Consider the following 7575-nt stretch of genomic DNA (forward strand, 5'->3'; position numbering starts at 1 on the left):
TACAAAAAATTAGCCAGGCGTGGTGGCTGGCACCTGTAATTCTAGCTACTCAGGAGGCTGAGGCAGGAGAATCACTTGAACCCGGGAGGCAGAGGTTTCAGTGAGTCGAGATTGTGCTAGCCTGGGTGACAGAGCGAGACTCCATCTCAAAAAAAAAAAAAAAAAGGAAAGCTCTGCAGAGTTCTCCAGGGTTACACTCTGTTCTCCACACTGCACCCCCAACTTTTTTTTTTTTTTTTTGAGATGGAGTTTCACTCTTGTTGCCCAGGCTGAAATGGTGTGATCTCGGCTCACCGCAACCTCCACCTCCCAGGTTCAAGCAATTCTCCTGCCTCAGCCTCCTGAGTAGCTGGGATTACAGGTGTGTGCCACCATGCCTGGTTAATTTTGTATTTTTTAGTAGAGACAGGGTTTCACCATGTTGGCCAGGCTGGTCTCAAACTCCTGACCTTGTGATCCGCCCACCTGGCCTCCCAAAGTGCTGAGATTACAGGCATGAGCCACTGCACCCGGCCTGCATTGCCCCTTTTTAATTTTTGATCACCATTTATTAAGTTACAAAGAGCCAGACCCAGTGCTGGGCTTAAGCCCTTTACATATTTGGCATGTTTTCTCTTTTTTACTCCTTCCAGCAGCCAGGGCCTATGAACTTACAGAAGGCATGGTGCCTAAGGCCCACAATACTTTTAGGGCCCCATTGAAAATGTTTTACTTCTTTTAAAATCGGAAGAAAAAATAAACATAACCCTGCCTTTATTACGTATATATATTATTTTTAGTTTTTAGTTTTTGGTATTTTTGAGCAGGAGCTCTGGCGCCCAGGCTGGAGTGCAGTGGCACAATCATGGCTCGCTGCAGCCTTGAGCCCCTGGGCTCAGGCAGTCTTCCCACCTCAGCCTCCCGAGGAGCTGGGACCACAGGTACATGCCACCACTTCCGGCTAATTTTTATTTTTTTTATTTTTGGTAGAGAAAGGGTCTTGCCATGTTGCCCAGGCTGTTCTTGAACTCTCGGGATGAAGTAATTCTCCCACCTTGGCCTCCCAAAGTGCTGGGATTTCAGGCATGAGCCACTGCACCAGGCCTTGTTAGATTCATCCTTATACTAACACGGTCATAAAATATGATTTCAAACACTTTTTTCTTATGGAGGAAGGAACCCACCAAAAAAATCCATGTGACCGAGTGTGGTGCCGGGTGCCTGTAGTCCCAGCTACCAGGAGGCTGAGGCAGGAGAATCACTTGAACCCAGGAGGCGGAGGTTGCAGTGAGCCGAGATCATGCCACCGCACTTCAGCCTGGGTGACAGAGTAAGACTCTGTCTCAAAAAGAAAAAAAAAAAAAAGGCCAGCAGTGGCTCACGCCTGTAATCCCAACACTTTGGGAGACCAAGGTGGGTGGATCACCCGAGGTCAGGAGTTTGAGACCACCCTGGCCAACATGGTGAAATCCCGACTCTACTAAAAATACAAAAAATTAGCTGGGCATGGTGGTGGGTGCCTGTAATCCCAGCTTCTCGGGAGGCTGAAGCAGGAAAAATCAGTTGAACCCGGGAGGCGGAGGTTGTAGTGAACCAAGACTGTGCCACTGCACTCCAGCCTGGGCAATAAGAGCGAAACTCCGTCTCAAAAAAAAAAAAAAAAAAGAAAAAAAATCATAATGTGGCCAAACCAGCAACCCTACGACATGGGTACTATTGCTATGCAGTTTATCCAAGGGAGGAAACTAAAGTCTGAGAAGTGATTTAGCCCAGGTCAGGTGGCTGGAAAGGGTGGGAACATGGACTTGAACCCAAGCCTAGTGACTCTTTAGCTCTTATGCTGGGCCACTCAGCTGAAGAGACTCCAGTCAGCACTTTCCTATGGAAGGGACGTGTTTGGTCACAACTGGGAAGTTGTACCCCACAAAAAGAAGGCTCTGGGAAAATGTGATACAGTCTTCAAACATTTTAAGGGCTGTCATGTGGAAAAGGATTAGCTCTTTTGTGTTACTCCCTAAAGCTGAGCTAGGATAGGTGGGGTGTGTTGCAGGAAAGTAGACTCTGTGTGTGTGTGTGTGTGTGTGTGTGTGTGTGTGTGTGTGTGTGTGTGTGTGTGTGTGTGTGTGTGTGTGTGTGTGTGTGTGTGTGTGTGTGTGTGTGTGTGTGTGTGTGTGTGTGTGTGTGTGTGTGTGTGTTTGAGATGGAATCTAGCTCTGTTACCCAGACTGGACTGGAGTGATTGCCACTCACTGCAACCTCTGCCTCCTGGGTTCAAGTGATTCTCCTGCCTCAGCCTCCCGAGTAGCTGAGACTACAGGCATGCACTACTACACCCAGCTAGTTTTTGTATTTATAGTAGAGATGGGGTTTCGCAATGTTGGCCAGGCTGGTCTCTGGCTCCTGACCTTAGGTGATCCACCCTACTCAGCCTCCCAAAGTGCTGGGATCACAGGTGTGAGCCACCGGACCCCACCAGGAAAGTAGATTTTGGCCCAGTGATATAACAAACTTACTGGATGTGATAAGCCCACTGTCAGTGGTGGTTTATTCTTAAGATCAAAGATGTGGAGTTTGACCCCAGTCGCAGACAAGAGAAGCATTGTAAACAAGGCTGTATTGCAGGGAATTGCTACCTTGGGAAGGGAGTTGGACAAGGATTCGATGAATTTTTATGTCCCTTTCCACTCTAAGATTCTATGTTTGCAGGGCCCAGCACAGTGGCTCACACCTGTAATCCCAGCACTTTGGGAAGCCAAGGCGGGCAGATCACCTGAGGTCGGGAATTCGAGACCATCCTGGCCAACATGGTGAAACCCTGTCTCTACTAAAAATACAAAATTAGCTGGGCATGGTGGCGCATGCCTGTAATCCCAGCTAGTCGGGAAGCTGAGGCAGGAGGATCACTTAAAGCTGGGAGGCAAGGGTTGCAGTGAGCCTTGATCGCGCCATTGCACTCCAGTCTGGGTGACAAAGCGAGAGTTTGTCTCAGAAGAAAAAAAAAAAAAGATTCTATGGTTGCAAATAGCAGCAGCTCAGCAGTGTAGAGCTGAACTCCCTGCCAAATAAATTTTACCAATTGTTATTGAGCCTTTTTATGTACCATTGGTGGGAGTATGAATGGATACTCTTTTTGAAAGTGTTATTTGGCAGTATTTATTAAAATTTAGACTGGGCCGGGCACAGTGGCTCACGCCTGTGATCCCAGTACTTTGGGAGGCTGAGGCGGGCAGATCAACTAAGGTCAGGAGTTCGAGACCAGCCTGACCAACATGATGAAACTCTGTCTCTACTAAAAACTACAAAAAGTAGAGCAAGGCGTGGTGGCTCACACCTGTAATTCCAGCACTTTGGGAGGCTGAGGTGGGCGGATCACCTGAGGTGGGTTGTTCAAGACCAGCCTGACGAACATGGAGAAACCCCGTCTCTACTAAAAATACAAAATTAGCTGGGCGTGGTGGCGCATACCTGTAATCCCAGCTATTCGGGAGGCTGAGGCAGGAGGATTACCTGAATCCAGGAAGCGGAGGTTGCGGTGAGCGGAGATGGCGCCATTGCACTACAGCCTGGGAAGCAAGAGCAAAACTCTGTCTCAAAAAGAAAAAAAAAAAAACTACAAAATGTAGCCAGGCGTGGTGGTGGGTGCCTATAATCCCAGCTACCTGGGAGGCTGAGGCAGGAGAATGGCTACAACCTGGGAGGCGGAGGTTGTAGTGGGCTGAGAATGTGCCATTGCATTCCAGCCTGGGCGACAGAGTGAAACTGTTTAAAAAAAAAAAAAATTTCGACTGTTCGGGCAGGGCACGGTGGTTCTTGCCTGTAGTCCCAGCACTTTGGGAGGCCAAGGTGGGCAGATCACGAGGTCAGGAGTTCGAGAACAGCCTGGCCAACATGGTGAAACCCTATCTATACTAAAAATACAAAAAGTTAGCAGGGCATGGTGGCATATGCCTGTAATCCCAGCTACTCGGGAGGCTGAGGCAAGAGAATCGCTTGAACCCAGGAGGCAGAGGTTGCAGTGAGCCAAAACCGCGCCATTGCACTCTAGCCTGGGCAACAGAGCAAGACTTTGTCTCAAAAAAAAAAAAAAAAAAAAAAAAAAAAAAAAAAAAATTTAGACTGTTTATACTTTTTGACTTAGCAATATATATATATATTTTTTTAAACGGAGTCTTGCTCTACTGCTCAGGCTGGAGTACAATGATGCGATCTCAGCTCACCGCAACCTTCCCTCCCAGGTTCAAGCAATTCCCCTGCCTCAGCCTCCCGAGTAGCTGGGACTACAGGCACGCACCACCACAGCTGGCTAACTTTTTTGTATTTTTGTAAAGACGGGGTTTCGCCACATTGGCCAGGCTGGTCTTGAACTCCTGACCTCAGGTGATCCACCTGCTTCAGCCTCCCAAAGTGCTGGGATTATAGGCATGAGCCACTGCACACGGCCTAACAAACATACTTAATAAGTAAATCATGGAGTGTGTAGCAGGTGGGAAAGGCTGTGACAAGAACTTGCGATGTGGGGTGGAGGTGAAGGAGGGTTGCAATTTTAAGCAGAGTGGTCAGGGTAGGCCTCACGGAGAAGGTGATATTTGAGCAAAGCGTTAAAGATCATGAATAAGACACCTCCCACTCTTGTTCTAAGTTGGAAATTCACCAGGAGTTACTTTTTTCCTTTTTCTTTGTTTTAGAGGCGGAGTTCTCACTATGTTGCCCAGGCTGGTCTTGATCTCCTGAGCTCAAGCGATCCACCCACCTCAGCCTCCCAAAGTGCTGGGATTACAGGTGTTAGTCACTGCACCCAGCACTGGGAGACACTTGTGAGGGGCCTGGCATCCAGCAGGCTCCGAAGGACAGTCGCTATTATTGTTCATTTTAGTCCTGAAATGAACATGAGCTCTCAAAGCGCTTACCTAAGGAAGATGCCTAAGAGTATTGCAGTTTGCAAATGAAGAGTGGGCAGGGTTTGGGTTATGGTAACTGTTTTTATCTGCCTCCCCAGAAAGGAAACAAAGTATCTGGTCAGAGGGGAAGGTTCCCACCTGTGTGCCCTGTTTGCCTGCTAGGCTGCCGGCCCCTGTCGCAATCCACCCATTGTGTTTCCATCAGGGTAACTGCATGTGGGAGACTCCTCTGCACTCTCAGTCCTTGAAAAATCCCCCACAGGGCCTCCCCGATTAGGCAATGATAAAGCCATTGATGTGGTCAGATCCCTCCCGGGACAGGATGTTAACCCTCAGCAGCTCCTAACCATGGGAGCTGGTCCCTCTCAATGTCACCCAAACAGAACAAGAAGAGGCTTCAAAGAAATCAGTTGCACGTGCTCCCTGATTCCAAGCTGGCCTTATCTAGTGCCTTCTAAAAATGGCCCTCTTTCTTCTTATTTATTAAATTATTATTTATTTATGTATTTATTTATTTATTTTTGAGACAGGGTCTTGCTCTGTGGCCCAGGCTGGAGTGCAGTGACTCGATCTCTGCTCATTGCAACCTCCACCTCCCAGATTCAAGCGATTCTCCTGCCTCAGCCTCCCAGTAGCTGGGATTACAGGCACCCACCACGCCTGGCTAATTTTCGTATTTTTAGTAGAGACGGGTTTTCGCCATGTTGGCCAAGCTGGTCTCCAGCTCTGTGGCCGCAAGTGATCTGGCTGCCTCAGCCTCCGAAAGTGCTGGGATTACAGGCCTGTGCTCAGTCTCTTATTACTTTTTAAAACCAGACAAGGCCCCACTCTTGTTTTGCCACGTCGCGCAGTGGTGCAATCACAGCTCACTGCAGCCTCAACTTCCTGGGCTCAGCTGATTCTCCCAACTCAGCCTTTCAAGTAGCTGGTACTACAGGCACACACCACCACGCCCGGCTAATTTTTGTATTTTTTGTAGAGTCAGGGGGCGGTGTCTTGCCATATTGCCCAAGCTGGTCTCGAACTCCTGGGCTCAAGCGATCCGCCCATCTCGACCTCCCAAAATGCTGGGATTACAGGCATGAGCCACCGTGCCTGGGCCCTGACCTCTTCTTCAGGGTAACAGATATCTGCTAGGATCTGCTGTGGCTCCTACATTCCCTTAAGCAAAGAGACGTGCTTCTTCAAAGGGAGAGGAGAAAAAATAGATTTCAACCCAAAGCCAGCATAAGCAACCCAAGAGAGGTCAATAAAGTCTCAATTTGGAGGTGAGGAAAGCCTTTATTGGCACCCAGGACATTGGTGTTGGGATTAGAGGACAGACTAGTGGGGTTTTGACGCACACAAACGAAGGATGGTGTCTCAGGCACATGGCATAGCAAAGAAAAAGGCCTGCAGGCTGTAACTATGGGACATATTCAAGCTGTCCTAAGCAGTTCCTTTTGTCTGAAGTATCATGATAAAGAAAATAATACATAATAGTAATAACAAACACTCTTTATATGCTTGAAACCACTTTTATAAAAATCATAGTAATAAAGGTAATTTAACATAACTGGCTGGGCGCGGTGGCTCACGCCTGTAATCCCAACACTTTGGGAGGCTGAGTCAGGTGGATCACTGGAGGTCAGGAGTTCAAGACCAACCTGGCCAACATGGTGAAACCCTGTCTCTACTAAAAATAGAAAAATAAGCCAAGCATGGTGGTGCACGCCTGTAGTCCCAGCTACTCCGGAGGCTGAGGCACTAGAATCGCTTGAACCAGGAGGGTGGAGGCTGCAGTGAGCTGAGATCAAGCCACACTCAAGCCTGGGCAACAGAGCAAGATTCTGTCTCAAAAATACAAATTGTATATTATTGACTCTATCTTGTTTTCAGCATGCTAAATTGTTTTTCTTTATTTTTGTGTAGAGGCCACAGTACTCCTTTTTTTTAGAAAATGAATTTTTTTCTTATTGTTTAATAATTAAAATCAGCCAGATGTGGTGGCTTAAGCCTGTAATTCCAACACTTTGGGAGGCTGAGGTATGAGGATCACTTGAGGTCAGGAGTTCGAGTCCTGCCTGGACAACAAAGTGAGACACCACCTCTATAAAAAATTTTTAAAATTAGCTGAGCATGGTAGTGTATGCCTGTAGTCCCAGCAACTCAGGAGGCTAAAGCGAGAGGATCAGTTAAGCTCAGGAATTTGAGGCTACAGTGAGCTATGATTATACCATTGCATTCCAGTCTGGGTGACAGACTGAGACCTTGTCTCTAATAAATTAATTAATTAATAAAAATTTTAAAATTGACAAAAAGTCTTACAAGTCTATAAGATCTACTTCTGTCTGTCATGTCTATGTTTATATGTGCCATGAATATATAATATGTCACTACTGAAACATATTTTTAAAAGCTCTAATCAGTTGACTTAACCACTTAAATTGAATATTTTATCAAAAAATAAAAACTTTAATTTAAATATCTTTTAGTTCACATTACTTTAATAATCTTTAGTAAATAAAGACAGTTTTTAAATTATTAGTAAAATAAAAACATCTTCAGAACGTGAACATCTGGTGTAAATTAGACAAGTCTGGTATTGTCTTTACTAAGAACTTTCAGGTCCTAAACTACTTTTATAAATTTTTTTCTTAGACTGGGACTCACTCTGTTGCCCAGGCTGGAGTATAGTGGCATGCTCACTGCAGCCTCA

The sequence above is a fragment of the Pongo pygmaeus genome, chromosome 18, assembly GCF_028885625.2.
Source record: "Pongo pygmaeus isolate AG05252 chromosome 18, NHGRI_mPonPyg2-v2.0_pri, whole genome shotgun sequence".
Classification (NCBI taxonomy): Eukaryota; Metazoa; Chordata; class Mammalia; order Primates; family Hominidae; genus Pongo; species Pongo pygmaeus.